This window comes from Papio anubis, chromosome 1, assembly GCF_008728515.1.
Source record: "Papio anubis isolate 15944 chromosome 1, Panubis1.0, whole genome shotgun sequence".
Classification (NCBI taxonomy): Eukaryota; Metazoa; Chordata; class Mammalia; order Primates; family Cercopithecidae; genus Papio; species Papio anubis.
In genome coordinates, this window is record NC_044976.1 from 96,749,964 (window position 1) to 96,766,323 (window position 16,360).

Consider the following 16,360-nt stretch of genomic DNA (forward strand, 5'->3'; position numbering starts at 1 on the left):
ACCTCGCCCCCCGCCCCCTGCGCGAACCCATTTTCCAGTCCTGGTCACCAGAGGCGCAGCGCACAGCCTTTCCGGTGGAACCAGTGCGAAAACACCCGAGGAAATGAAAAGAACAAGAAAGTGCTACCTTGGCAACCATGGGCGTTTAGTGGCCAGCTGGTGGGCTGGGGAGGGCGGCCGCTGCCCCCCTGCCGCTGGTACTCTCCTCGACTACGCGTATTCTTAAGCAATAACAACGTAATCCGTATTATCCACCCAAGAATACCCGTCACCGAAGAGAGTCAGAGGACCAAGCTGCCGCTGCCGCTGCTACCGCTGCCGCTGCTACTGCCGCCGCTGCCGCCACCAGAACTCTTGCTGCTCGCTGAGCCCGCCCCTGGCTGGGGATGGGCTGAGCTTGACCGGGACCATAAATCCATAACTCGATTTCCCTAAAGAAGGATCCAAAGCTGTGCTTGGCTGCTTCCTGCCCAAATCCAAATGGCCGCTCTATTTCCAATTCTGAAAGACAAATCACAAAACCAAATACTTAACACAGAAGAGTGCTGTCTTTCCAGTGAGGAGGAAAGATGTGGCAAGGATCTTTGGGCACAAGTGGGAGTGACAAGTAACCTTCAGTTTACCTGGTGCTCTCCCAGTGCCTTCCTCTGCACTTCTCTGCTTGGTACCCAGTCTGGTCTCGGCCAGTCCACTCTAGGTGGTTTGATTGAGTGCCATGGCAGCCAGAGAACCCTGTAAGAGACATGAATAGTTACCCACACAAACATTACAAATATATTTGCCTAGACGGCTTTGGGAAGAAGTGAGGCTTAAATAAAGATAGGGTCATGCATGGGTGAAATTTTCAATAGTATGTTTTGGAAATGCATTTTTCTCAAGTCCAAGATCATAGAAAATAAACAGTCATTCAATTTACTACTTGAAATCAAATACTTATAGATTTACAAAAATAGGCATCTTTCCTTTGAAGGCCTTAGAGCTATACAACATAATGATTTTTAAAGAAAAAAAAAAGCTCCAAGGCTTACAATAATTAAATCCATTTTCCATAGTATCAAAACTAACTGAGTTGAGAAGCTGGTAGAGCTTCTATGATTTAAGCATCATTTTATATCACCACAATATTTAATTTCATAGCACACCTTTAAAATATATACTATAAATGCATTGCTGTACAGCTGTTGTGGACACCTCTACAGAAAAACCTTTGAAGCTCTGTGTTCATAAAAATTATTTTAAGAAGAGAAAGCCAATAAAAACTCATTTGCAAAGTGAGTGTAATTTTGGCATTTAGAGAGAGAATCTCTGTGATTCTTTGATGATCAATATGGCTCTTACTGGAAAAGCTTTGTCTTAAGATCCTGCAGTGGATATTCTGATAATGGGGGTTTATTGTTCACTAAATAAAATGGACAAGTGCAACGTCACTACCCAAGACATGGTGTAGCTTCATTAGAAAGTTCTCAATTTGCTTTCCCCTTTACTCTCAAATACATGAAAGTACATCCATGTAAGGGGAATGGGGGGGAATATGGAAACATGGCAATAGACATTATGATTTCCCAAATTATGTAAGTGCAAATAGCTCTTCATCAAGGAGTAATTATATAACAGAATCTCTCCCACTACCACAACTCATCTTTAACTGACCTGGTTGCAATTTAAGGCACTTAGGTTGTGCTCGTTCTTATTTTTTTTTAAAAAAATATAATATTTATCCAGGCACACCAACTCATCATTTTCTTGACATGTTACTTACAGATGGAAAAATCAACTTGAATTCTAGGTTTTATGAATAGATGTTTAATATATAATGTCTGAACCTAAAATAACTAGAAAGAAAACCAGTATAGCCCAACTACCAGCCTGTTTTACATTATTTTCAGATAACTCTTAAGTACACCACTTACAAAAAGACAGATATCAATAAAACAAATAAATAAGCACTGTTTTATGCTGTTACCTAACATAGGTATAAAGTGGAGCTTTTCTCTGGGGCTAGAACCAAAAGAAAAAAAAAATTCAGAAAGCTGACAGGTTCTCTTCAGCTTGAACTCCTAGAAACAAAAGCCCTTAGGGAAAGTAATGCAATAGTCTATGAGCAAAGTGTACATTTGCTTCTGCACTCTTCTATTTAAATCTCAACTAATATTAAAAGGAAAACAAGAAACACATTATACAGATAGGCTTGGATTTACTAAATGGAACGTTTTAAATTCAAAAGGATGGTCAAGGGAGGCACACACACACACAGACACACACACACAGACACACACCAATACACAGGGCATCAGAATCACAGCATAAATACCCACACAGCTTTTCAATGCTTTCCAAGTAGTCTCCTTCAGTTTTGCTTCCTCACAATTAAAATGAAATATATACACACAGTGACCCACAGACTCACAAGCTTTAAGAAACTAGAACAACGCAGTTGATATGCTTTCTTTCTACCCAAGTAGCAGTGCCAGCCTTTTCCCTACCTACCCAATGTTCCACCAGCTTCAGCACCTGGACGAGTGGACAGCTCAACCCGGGCCGACTGCCGGCAGCACTCGCAGCAGAACTGACGCTCTGAGCTCTAACCAAAGCTCTCTCGTGCTTGAGCGGGGCAGCCTGACTTACGAGAACACCATTTCCTACGAGACCACTGCCGCTGGGTGCATATTCAATTCAAGCCTCCTTAAGCTGTCGGATTTCCCCCACCCATCCACCCTCCCCCTCTTCTCCACCCTCCACACAAAAACAGAAAAGGGAAAAAGCCCAATACCATTAGGGCGTTTGTTGATCAACTTACACTTCGCTTTTGAATATTTAGATACTGCTAGCGGAACAATATCAGCGGAGGCTTAGGTCCGCATTAAGTACCTTTGTTCATCGACTCCTGCAAGCCATGTTTATTAGAATCTACATTTCTCTCGCGCCCCAATAACTAGAGGTGTGTTTTGCGGGCAGGGGGCTTTCAGCACCTTTTGATCTCTCAAGGCCACCGCGACTCACTGACGGTTCCCAGTACTTTCGTATGCTATCCCCCACACTCCAACACCCATTCCAGTTAATCGCTTCGCAATTTGCAACCAAAAATACATAAAGAAACGCGACAAAGCAATCGGTTTGAGGAAATAAGCCAATTAAGCTAAAGCTGAAATGCCTCTCTCTCTCTCTCTCCCCCCCCCTCTCCCCCTCCTCTCCCTCTCTCTCTCTCTTCCCCCTTGACTCCCTCCCTCTCCCTCTCTCCTTCCCTCTCAAGTAGAAAGGGGGAAACACCAAGGAGAGAGAAAAAATCGGGAGGAGGGTGGTAGTCGACTCTTACAATCAATGGAAAAAGAGTATACTCATCTTTACTGAATAATACTCTCGTTCTCAGACAAAAAGAAACACATTTTTCGATGTAAACATAGTCTCCCTCTCCCATACATCCTACATCCTTTACGTTTGCTGAGATTTGTCTTGCTGTATGGCAAAGTAACTGTCACAAATCCATCTCGATTGAAGTGCTTACCCTCTAAATCCAGGTTTCAAGCGGAACTCCAACTGTGTGTAGAAGCCAGGGAGTCATCTGATGTGCGGTGAGGTAGGCTCTGGGCAGTGGGAGCTGCTTCTTCTCTCCGAGTGCCGGGTTACAGTGTTAACAAGCCCTAGGAAGGGACCTCGGCGCCTAGCGCTGGCTGTGCCCCAGTGCCTTCGCGTGGTGGCGGCTTGCTCATGCTTCCGAGGAGTCCCAGGCGATAGCCTTCAGCTGATGCGAGCTTCCAGAAAGGAGTGGGGAAGGGAAAAAATCATCTAATGCAATCAAATCGATCTGATCTACACCATCTGTCGCCTGCCACTATACACAAACGTTAAAATAGGAAAACGGAAAACACTGACAGCCGAGAGGGTTGGTCTGCAAAGAGTTCATTTTTAGCAGAGCATAATTGGATATGGTCGGCGTACAGTTACAAAAGCTGCTGTTAACCATCCAGTAGTGGATCCCAAACATGCTAATGGTGGATTAATTGAGGAAGATCTGACGTGCAAGCTTCATAGTCTCTTATTCATGACTTCCCAATGGGAAAGGACCAATGCCTTGTGGGACTATGGTAACATACAGTCAAAAAGCTGCTAAGAAAATGGCTGTGTGTTCACAGCACCTCTCTCTGATAACAAACATATGTCGACTAAAATGGTTTAGTAGAATGGGAGGGGGTGTTGGAGAATAAAATTTTCTTTCCCCGTGTAAGCAATCCCCATTTTCTTTTCTTAAAGAAAAGCAAAAATAGATATGATCTCTTTACCATAGTGGGGGGAAAAGGATGTTTTAAAAGGTTTTTATCAAGATCAAACTCTGACATATAAAAGAAACGGAACACTCCTGTGCAGCAATTCTTTTAAAAAAAATCTATTATCATTTTTTTCCTTACTGTGATCAAAGTAGATCCATAGCATGTGCAGTATACAGAAACTCAGTCCAGTTAATCCCACCAGGATTGACTCAAGGCTGTTTAATGCCAGGTACACTTTTGACTTCTTGAAATCAGGATGCCTTTTGGGGAAGGCATTTTGTATCATTTAAAATTGACATAATGAACATTAAATATGATTGCAGTGAGGAGATGAGAAGAGTTTTCCCTTCTAATTCTGTAATTACTCTCTCTAGCCAAAACCCCTTTTGGTTTGTTTCCAGTCTTCGCAGATCAGTTGATGGGGAAATATAGGGATGGGGGAGGGAGTGGAAATACCAAGAGGGAGGGAAAGAGAGTGTGGATTATCAATAGCCAATAAATTCTATTCCACTTGTAATAGAAAAATATATAGCAATAAAAGAGATAACTCACTAATTATTGATCATGATTTTAAGTTTAAACCAGTTTTAAAAATTAAGGTTTGATATATGGAAAGAAGACCTATTGCAAACAATGAGATGACTTCCCCCACCCATTTATAGTTATAGGTTTTAAAAAATATTGAAACAGAGTTTATTATCTAGATATGTGAAAATCTTTTATTAACTATATCTGAAAATTCCATGTTTCCTCTGATTTTGTCATTCATTTGAACACTGAAAACTATGGTCATTTTGATTTTGCTGCCTTTTCTTTGGTAAAATACATTACACAAATTCCATAGTAAACAATTAGTGTTCGTTCAGGAAAATTCTAAAGATGAATGTGTCTCCTAAAACTTTGATAATCTCTTTAAGAAAGAAAAAAAAAACCTAATAGTTATGAATTAGTCTAAAAATATAGCTTGAAGACAAATCAAACAATTTTCCTTTCTTTTGTTTCAATATACATTAATTAAGCACTCTTTCCAACCTACACAACATTCCAGGGTCATAGTCAGATATTCAAGTCTAATAGTTCAGCAGCCTTTGTTGTCATTCGTGTCAAGCTATTGCCCCCTGCAGGTTAGGCTGAAAGTGCAGGCAGAATTTGGCCAAGTCCTCAGGAAATTGATGGTAGTCAAGTTACTTAGTCTCTTCCAATATTTAACTAGAGTCAACTTTTTAAGTTTGCTTTCATTATGGTTTAAACTTTTTATTTACAGATAGGTAGTGCATTAAGAAAAAATGCTCTTTAAAGACGTGATTTCAGTTTTTCTTCTGAGAATTTAGCTGCATGGAGTAAACCATCCACTTTGTTGTGATACAAGGAGCATTTTGATGCACTTAGTATGGTTTTCTTCATCTTCCCTTATCCTTATTCCACAAGAGCCAGCAAAATTAAAAAAAAAAAACCAAACATAACAGAACTGGAATTATGAATTCTCAGTAATAAATATATAGCCCTGGGCAATTTGATGTCGGCATGCTCTTGGTAGACTCAATGAAGTGCGTGCAAATCAAACCGTTTCAGATTCTCCCTGCTCCTGATATGATGAGGTCAATTACACCGTTTCTCTTGGTTATAAAATGAAACATTATTTCAGCCTCCATACTCCTGCTATACCATCATCCTTTCCCACAATCAACTTTTCCAAATAGGGCACCTTGCCCAGATGAAATAAATTTATAATTGACAGAATAGAAATTAAATTACATCAACTCTTTCACAATATTACAAAGTGGAGCAAGTTTATAGAAATGACTTCAGAAGGTTTATGGAAAGATCCTTTTATTCTTTGGAAGTCAATGATGTGGCTATTCACACTGAGTTGTAAAGAAACCAGCAATGGTATTTCCCTGTTATATAAATATTCATCTCATTGAGCAGTGGGATATCATTATGTGAAATATAATCAATTCTAACACCAAATTAGCCATCAATAAGAATCTTACTTAGTCAAATTATAGAAGTATTATTTCAACATTGTATTAAAGTAGCTAGAAACATGAACTGCACTTTGCTATTTTAAAGCTGTTATGAAACGCTCAAAAAAGACTTTAAGTTTAGTGGCAAAACTTGAGTCATTTTTGGAGGATTTTTTGTTACCCTAACCACTGATATGTTTTCTGGGTCCTCCAGAATGGACATATGGGATAGGAACTGGGGATAACTGTGTCATATTTTAAACAATATTAAAAACACAAGTCAACACAAAACAAAAATAACCTGAATACTTATCTCTGTTTTATTACATTTTCAAAGCTTGTTAAATTTCAAGAGGACACTACATCTATACATTAAGAGCTTTGCATCTACAGTTCATTAACACTCCTGCTCCGTGTAAAGAGGGCATTTGGACTAGGCTGTGAGACTATTAATTGCACAAATATGTTGTAGCCAGAACAGTGACTGGTTGCCTGCAGCAGCCATTTCTAGTTGTCTTGGAGTAGGTGTTTTTTTTTTTTTTTTTTAAGTAATCTCCCCTTCAAAGTCATATCTCACATATATATGATTATACCTGATTGTGTGTACTGAAGCACATTGCTATTGAGTCAGAAATTTTCAGGTATCTTGATTCAAATGACTGTCAAATACCTAATAACAGAGTTGCTTTTAATTAGCCTCCAGAAAAGAGATATATTTGACCTGTGAGTCTTAATCAAGGGGAATATTTTTAAGTTCTCCCATAAAAGATGTAGCAGATTGCTTGCAAGTGTCTTGAAAAACATAATCCTACTTCTCCTCCTACTATCATTACTATTGTTCTAATAGTTTCTAACGGATCAGAACAGAGTTCTAGAAACCCTGTAATGCTGTTATTGCTGGAATCCTGGGTTATTAAACAGGATTATCAGCAGAAGCAAAGGACCATCCAATCCTATTCTTATGCATCCTATGACTCAACTCAGTTTCCACTTGGCGGGCTGTGTGTGTGTCTGTGTGTGTGTGTGTGTGAGAGAGAGAGAGAGAGAGAGAGAGAAACTGAGAGAGAGAGAGAGAGAAACTGAGAGAGAGAGAGAGTTCATCCTGAAAGCGCTTATGTTTCCAGAGGTTTTCAAATGCAAATGGAGTGGGAGTGGTGGTGGCCGTGATGGAGTGTACTGTGTGGGTATGGGGAATTTGGGGAGAAGGTGTCGTGGGCAGTAAGTTTAAACAAATTCAAGGCCATCACTACCACTGCAGACCAACATAACTTAGGTCTGAGAGACCCCCTTAGAAAGATACAATGTCTTCCTCATCTAAAGGGAGGCAAGCTAATACCAGAGCGATCTCAGTGCTCGCGCAGTTTTGAGAGAGGGTCTCGAAAACCGCCGGAGGCCAGGTGCCGCGGGCGGGCCCCGGGCTAAACTTGTCTGGCGAAGTGAAGAGCGCAAAGTCTCCAGGCCCACAGCGCCTTCGCGGGGCAGACCGGCCACTCTGGCCCCGGGCCGGGCTCGCTCTCCTCTGAAGCCCTGGAGCGGGCAAGGGGCACCATGCTGGCCACAGGAACTCTAGTTTCAGCAGCCGCAGCCCGCCAACGCTGGCTCGGACGGGGGCCTCCTCTGGGAGAGTGGGAGAGCGAAAAAAATCAACCACCACCTTGGATTTCAGATCGAGGAAAGGAAGCCAAAGCAAAGGTGTGGTTTACACAGGACGTCCATAGACAAACCGTTGTCTCTCCTAAGTGGGCCTGCGCTTTGCGGCTCCAGAAGCGCGAGGCGAGGTTGGTGCGGGCGCGGGGGCGTGGGAGTCACCGCTCTCCCCTCAGCCCTGGCCGCACTCTCTGCCGTCCTCCAGAGTTTGGGCCAGGGACAACGGCTCGCCCCCTAACGCCCTCGCGAGGACGGCTGCCCGTCGGGCCAAGGGCGCCCTGGGCTAGAGGCCGGAACGAGACGGCCCCGCGGGACTCTGGAGCCGTGGCAAGGGGGAGGCTCGGACCCCGTTCACGAAAACGCCTGGCGCCTCCAGGATTTGTCATGTCTTAAGCAGCTCCGAGAAGGCTCCGCTGGCTCTTGGGAAACCCCGCTGTGCGGCTCAACCCGTCTGTCTCTCTCAAGTTCTCGTCTTCCTCCCCTGGTCCTCCCTTCTCCAGCTCCCCTGCCCTGCCCGAGTCTCGGGCCGCGCCGGCTGAGCCCCACGCGCCCGGAGAAGAGCGCCGGAGCCCCCTGCTGGCCGGACGCGGCAGGCGCGGCGGCCCGCTCGGTCCCCTCCGCCCCGCGGGCGCTGCCCATCCCGGACCCGCCTCCACCCTCCAGCGCCCTGGCGCTGGGGGCGTGCTAAAAGCAACAGAAAACAAAACAAAAACAAACAAAGCGCCAAAACCCACTCTCACCTCGTCTACTGGTCAAAGGTAAGTGTGAGTTCAGCCTCTCCCTCGTGCGTCTCTGACCCTTTTCTGGTTCTCTGGGCTGAGGTCTGAAGGAGCCAAAAGGGGCCCCCCGAAAAAGAAATTATGGCCGCTTTGTAAAACATGTTTTCCAAGCATCAAAATCTCTCTCTCTCTCTCTCTCTCTCATACACACACACTCTCTCTCTCTTCAAACCCACACTTGCCAGTCTGGAAGAGTATACCGATGTACATGTTTCTGGAAGCATTTCCTCAGCTATTGGAGGAAATGTTTACTAATATTTCAGGTCGTAGACACCAAGAATTATTCTGTGAATTGGGGAGGGGGAGGGTAAAGGAAGACAGATTACTCTTAATTTAACACTTCCTCCCGTATCTGAGTGTGAATCCTACTTTCAGTCCTAAGTCCTAGCATGGGCCGAAAAGTTTTCATTCTTATACTGAGAGGGAGAGAGAGAGAGTCATCCATTTCTGGGAGGTTTCCTGTGCTCCCACCCCTCACTGTGGAACTGGGGAAGTGATTGTTTTGTTTATCTAGACAATTCATGACTTAGTTTTGTATGGCGTTTTGAAATTAGTTTAACCTTGAAATAGGCTATATGCTTTGAGTGGTACAGTGAAATAGGCTGTATGCTTTTCTGTTCTCAGGAAAAGGTTGTTAGAAATCACAATGTTTCTTTCTATTCAGGCAGCCTTGAGTTAGAGATGAGCATAGTAGGCTATGATTATTGTGACTTTTAGTAAAGTCTGTTGCCTCTGGATGTTTACTGTCTTTGGAGAAAGATAGTTTAAAAACATCATAAGCTTAGGCAAAAAATAAGTATAGATAGGTCCAGTAAGGGATCAGCACTATTAATATTGGCTTCTACTTTCTTCACACATTCTTCTGGGGAAATAAACCAAATGACTTTTTTTTTTTTTTTTTTTTTTTTTTTTTTTTTTTTTTTTTTACTGTCCCTGGAATTAGTTTGTTCTATCTAGGAAAGATCCACGAGACAATCTATTAAAATGGCGTCTGTTTTCTTATTTGGTATTTTCAGGTGGATGACAGAATCTTTGACCTGCTAATAAGGAAGGGGATGGGGCTGAAGTAAAGAGGGATCTGGTATCTTTCCTCTATATTCATCAGTCCAGGAGATCTGAACAGGCCAGAAAGAGTTGCAGCTCCCCCTGAGGATAAAATCGCAATTATAACAATAAAAACTGACATGTGTTGAGTGCTTACTCGTTGCCAGGTGCTGCGTTGCAACCTTTACCGTCATTTTCTCATTTAATTTCCACTGCAATCCTATGGATTAGCTACTATGATAGTTTCACATTTTACAGAGAAGGAAAGTAAGGATTGGGAAGATTTATTTACTTGACCAAGGTTATAACAGTTGGTAAGCAGAAGAGCAAGGATCTGAAAGCAGGCAGTAAAAGAGATATCTTGAGAACTCAGGTTTATTGTATTGAATTCAGACTGGTAGTTACTAAGCTAATATTTCAGGTCTGTCTTGTTTTTCGTAAAGAAAAGAAGAAAATATTTTCTTTTCCTGGAATGAAAGCATTTGATCAAAGGGAGATATTTGCTCTTTAAAATGTTTGTTATGAACTCTCTATCCCCATTTCACAGATGAGAAAACTGAGAGAATGAATCCATTTAGCTACCATAGCAAAGTGCATAGCCAGGCCTTAAAACCAGAGTTGCAGGTCCAGGTTCTATATCCATTTCAGTTCACCATACTGCTGAAACACAAAAAGATCCTTGGTTTTTCTGAAAATGCTAAGCAGTAGATCATTAACAACCCAAATCCCATATTTCTCAGTGAGGAAGCTTTCTTTCACCTTAATTGTGAATACCTTTTTATACTGAAAAGATGCAAATGTGGAAATAGGGCTATTCTCAGTGGTGAATTAAATGACAAAAATGGCAAAAGACTAAAATAACTACATCAGCTTAGCTTGAAAAGCAGTTAAAGCAGTTAAAAAGATATCTGAAAGGCTGGTCTCAGTACCAATTTAGTCTTCTCCAACCCCCAAGACCCATCCTACCCTACTCCAGGAAAGCCATTCCACATTACATTTATTTCTGCTAGCTTTTGTTCACAAAGGAGTTTAACACTAACAAGATTTTGGTGCCTTTCGTCTCCATTCATATATTTCTTCTTTGCAACTGTGAATGGTTACAGTAAAAATGTCAAAACAAACCTCTGGAATGAACACTTTAACAGAAAAAATATATACACTATATTAATTGGCCAAAGATTTTTGACTGGCATCCACATTTTAAGACACACTTATGATGTACTGAAGTAAATTGTGGAAACTGATTTACCCTTTACGTTAAAGGTAGTTCAGGTCCAGAATATGTTTCAAAAAATGATCTTAGGGTTCCTCCATTTTCAGTAAGGCTCAAAGTATCAGAGAAAACCAGATGAACTGCCTTAAGTCACTGATTGGGCTGCAGCCCATGTCTTAGGTTTCTCAGGCATTTTTGTGCAGATTATTTGGCCACATGGCCTCCTGTCATGTTGGGGATCTGTGATTTTTCCAAAGGTTTAATTTAGTTTAATATGATTGTCATTGTCAAGTTGGGATTTTTTTCCCTCTCACCTCTCGTTAAAACCCTTAGTATCAATATCAGTTTTGAACTATTATGTTATATAATGAAGCTTGCTTGTCTGTGTGAATTTATACCATAAATTGTTCACAGATTTTTAGACCTGAAAGGCTTTTTGGAATGATCTAGTTTAACCCTTTTATTTTACTGATGAATAAATTGATGTCCTGAGAGGTAACACAGAATTCTCAAGGTCACCCATCTAGTCAGAGGGAGAATGGGAACTGGAACCCAGATTTTCTGTATTCAAGCTCCAAGACCCGTGCATTCTCACAGCATCACATCCCTACTTCTTTCATTGTCAGAGATTCAGTCACTCTTTCAACAACTAGTTATTGTCATGAACTTGGCAACTGTTCTAGGCATTAGGAATTCAACAGAGGGAAAAATAAAACAGTCCTGAAAAAAGGCCTTCATTTGTTGAAACATATTCTGGTGGTGGAGTGGGACAGAATCAAATGGCAGTCTTAACAATGGCTATAAAGACATTTCATAAAGACATTTTTCTTAAAAATTACCTCTAATAGATTATAAAATTCAAGGCAGACAAAAATATGCTGATATTCTTCTGCTTTTCCTGTTAAAGAAATTTGAGGAACTTATGATGAAACCAAGTAATGAACAACTAAATAATGAAATCACCAAATAATGAAATCACCAACTGGAAATTAGTAGTAAATGGTCATAGCAAGCCCTAACTGGGTAAGTAGGGCCCTCTCAGATGATCCATCCATGGACCAAGGAGGACTGTTTCCCAGAGTCATCACAGGGTCTTTCTGTGAATCGGGAATTAAATGCCTGTGAGAAAAGATAGACTTGTACAGGTGCTGGGATAAAGAAATAAAAAAGAGATCAAAGAGGAAATTATTCAACAAGATGTTTGACACATTTTCAAATGTATATTAGACTATCCTAGCAGATGAACCAAAGGGCAAGAGAGCACTATCTTGAGTTTAAGGCAGAAGCTTCAGGGATTATTGTAATTGGTTTTTGTGATTAACTCAACTTTTCCCTTTTAGAATATGGTGTATGGTAGTCTTCCCTCATCAATGGAATAATTGGGGAGGGAAAGGTATTAATAATTCAATCTTGTAAAATCTTGGGTTTTGTGATTGTGAGATTCATTAAAAATGGTGTTTTTTTTAGAAAACAACTGGTCATTACAAAGGGAACATATACTGGACATTGAAATGAAAAATTATCAAATGACTAGGATACAGTAACTTCCTTAAATCCCTTCCCTGCTACTTCCCTTACAAGAATTTTTGCCTGTCAAGGTTTGGACCAATGGCCAATTGTCTTATATCCGTATTTACCACTTGAGGGGAGCACTTTTTTCCCCCTAGCATTTTACTGTATTTGACTTGGCAATGAAAGGAAGCTCCCTCTTGGCAAATATACAGCATGAAACTTTTAGTTAATTTGGGACAGGGGAGAGGAGGGTTTTGTCTGATATTACAAGGGGAAAAAGTGCATTTACTCCATTGAAGTTTCTTTTGTACTGTTTTCTGCCAGTTTAGTTTTTATTTTCTTCGGAGTTCTGATGATATAGTAATATAACAGATATAATTTATAATATAATATGTTAATAATATAATAGTTTGACTATTTCATATTTTAGTCTTTTACATGTTAGTCACGTAACACAAAACATGTAAGCAGGACTGGTTGAAAGAAACTATTAGATGTTTGTTCCATAGTGGGGGCCACCCAAGTCCAATTCACTGCATGTGAACTGTTGAAGAAATTTTGCAGAATTTCACTTTCATGTTGTCAGATGTCATGTGGTGGTGTCAACCAGGGAAATGATTAAGTTGGATTCTCTGGAGAGTCACTGGTATATTTCCTGCCTCCAAGCATATCCGAAACCAAGCTACAACTACACGAAGTGTTGAATTGCAGAAATGTGGTCGAATTGTTATCTCTACTACCTGTATTACGGAGATTAGAAGTTGTAAGTAAGGAAGTCTGGGTCTTTTTCAACTTTTTGTGCCCCGAAGCCAGAAGAAGTAATAGCATGCTCTCCCACCGTGGTCACAAGTAGCAAATCTTAAGTCAAGGAAAACTTGAGATCTGAGATCTTTTTTATCTGCCTTAAGATTGGACAGAGTTTATGGAATAATTATGTTGAAGCTCCCAAATAATGTGATTGAGGTTATCTTTCTGGAGGGGTGAAAGGGTCTTCGTGACCCACATTCCTTTTGGAGCTAACCTACCAAAAAAAGAAAAGCAGAAAGGCAGAAAGGGGAAAACAAATCCTATTTGAGATGGAGATTGAGTGACAAGAGAAGCTTTTAGCCTTCAGATATATTTGCTGTGTACCAGGTACATAATAATATAGTTTTTGGATCTTTAAATCCATACTTAGCTAGGCATTAAATTCTAGGAATAATCTGTTTATAGAAAATAAAGCCATTTCTATTTGAAAACAAATGGAAAAAATAATTATTTTTCCCCAAATGTGTACCCTTTTAATTGATCAAATGCATCCAAGAAATTCTGCTGGCAATTTGAACACTCTGTAGGTGTTGTTGCTGCTCTAAATTTGTCTGCAAGAGGAATTGTAAATGGTATTTACCTTTTAATTAAACAAAGCATCTTGCAAATTAAACACATGTTCTTGCACATCAAAATTTAGTTAACATCCTTTTCATTGTTCATCCTGCTGACACTCTGACAGCATCATGAGTCCACACACAATATAGAGTCATGCTGCTCCCCCCTCCCCTGCACTTTGCATTCCTCAGAGTAGATGATATCACATGCTAGAGTACCCTCCGTAACTGACTTCTAATAACCGAGCAGCTTTTCCCATTTAATATACTTAATATTGTGTAAAATACGGGACTGCCTTGGTGTGTCCAGCACCTGGAAAGCTTTGGACACTGATCTGACATACGTCTTATAATCTTACACTGAAAATTTGACAGTGAATGACAGAACACCTTAGAGGAATATAAGAAGCTGATAAAGGCAGAAGCACTGCACGTGAATGTGGAGTATGGTTTCTAATAGCTACATACTTTTTTACATGCATACCAGTAATTTGACATTTATAATTCACGGTGGAGCTGAATTTCTGTCATTTTCTTACTGTCAAGTCCTCCACATTTTGAAATAAATGTCCCTTCTAATTATTATATGAATTTGAACTCCAACATTCAATTTTTTCCCCTGTCCCTTATAATGGAGTACTACATTTAGCTCAAGTCTGATTTGCAAGACCATTTAGGAAGTGTGATCATTTCAAACGTATTCCCACAAACTATACATGGGAACCCCTTTCTTGATTGTACTCTGTCTTACTTGTGAAAGTACAGTTTAAAACCCATCTATCAGTACTAATTCTAAGAAAATAAGGTTATTAATGGCAGAATGAAACTGAGATAATTAGGATATGGTCTTAATGGAACGAAAGTCAGAGAGAGGTTTTTCAATAAAGCAAAATTGTCGTTAACGATTGTCATTCAGTTGCACCGGTGCTCATTAATCTCTTTTATTTCTGTTTATTTATGGTTTATATAATTGAAATAAAGTCATTTGCTTAGAACATTGCCAAAGGAGAAATGTTTCCTGCTTTGAAAAGAGACAACTCAGAATAATAGTTAAATAAAATCCAGGGTGAAATGAAGTCTTCCCTTAGCATTATGGTACCTCTGAGATTTTCCTTTTAAAAGTTGAGGGATTATTTTCACTGTTAGTGTTTACTTTTAAGGTTCAGGCAGCTAGCATGTTGAAGAGATGCTACTCATGTCAGAAATTGCTTTGAGGCGCAGAAATGATTGGTATCAACATGCGTGGACGAGAGGGAGGGCAGCCCTTCAGTGTCATCTGAAAAAAGCTTTTGCTCAAAAAAATAAAAATAAATAAAAATAAAAAACCTCATCCTAACCAAGCTTTAAAAAATGGAAGTAACTGATAAAAGTACACTGTTCGAAAATACTGAGTTTTATGTTTTAAATAGGTGTTTAATTATTTTCGGTGGGATGATGGTTGTTTGTTGATTAAAATAAGCCTTTGTGCAAAAAAATAGGATGTCCCTTTTTGATTTCAAAGAAGTGAACAGAATGTGGATGATGAATACACAAATAGGACTTAGCATCATCAAACTAGTTTCCCTAGATTTAGATAAGACCAAAGATTAGGGACTTTGGTTAGTCACTAAATTTTAAAATATTATTTGCATTTATACCAGCATAACTTCTGTTGCCTTGTTTAAACATTTCACAATTTAACTGGATACAATTTCCCAACCATATAGAAAATCTATGCCAGCCAACAAGTTTCAGAAATATTGATTGGAATTTTCACTGATGTGTAAAATGTGCCTGAACTCTAGATGTAAGATTTTCCTTCTGAAAAAAAAATTTGAAGTTTGATATTGATCCTTGTGCCACTTGGTTTTCTCTAGGCTTAAACAAGATAAAGCAATGATTAAACTCTTTGTAGAACCATCCAATGTGTATAATTTTTACAACTGATATGTAAGACTTCTTTTAGAGTAATTTTTATGATACATTTAATAATGTGCTCCTAAGATATTTTATATATCAATTTCCAAAAGATAAATGAGAATATTTTAAAAAATAAGCAGAACTTTCATCATTGCTGACAAAATGGCCGATGCCTCTTTAGTTCTTGCTAAGTGCCAGTCACTGTGCTGAATATGGGACACATCTTATCCCATTGCATCTTGCCGCCTGAAATTACTCTGAGGGAACTAAGTCTATGGAGACTGAAATCCCTTGTTCAAAGTCTCCCGTCTAGTAAAAAGTAGAGCCTGGTTTCAAATCAAGTTCTGATTTATGAGACAAGGCTCTCATATACAATGCGGTGTGTCTTTTTCACAATTCTCATTTATGGAACACTTACCATGTGTCAGATACTGTACTTAATACTTCACAGGTTGAAAATCTATCTTGTTTAGCACCAAATCTAAATCATAGATCTGAAACAAAGACTTTGACTAAAAGGCACTTCTGAGCTTAAGCTAAGTGTAGAAGTGGAAGGGTGTATAGGTAGGTTCAACCTAAAATGAAACAACAAAGTGGGCCAATGTGCCATCAGCTTCTTTTCCTATCTACTTCTATGCTTTTCCCCAAGTTTGCTTCTCATTTCTATAGA

General features: G+C 39.9%; 1 long non-coding RNA gene across 1 annotated transcript; it reads right to left on the reverse strand.

The window, feature by feature from the left end:
• Positions 1-12: 12 nt before the first annotated feature.
• LOC103887074 lies at positions 13-3,152 on the reverse strand. The gene is made up of 3 exons (XR_002515159.2): positions 2,488-3,152; positions 624-732; positions 13-501 (listed from the first exon to the last, which is right to left on the reverse strand). It is a non-coding gene; the product is annotated as an uncharacterized LOC103887074 (long non-coding RNA).
• Positions 3,153-16,360: the final 13,208 nt, after the last annotated feature.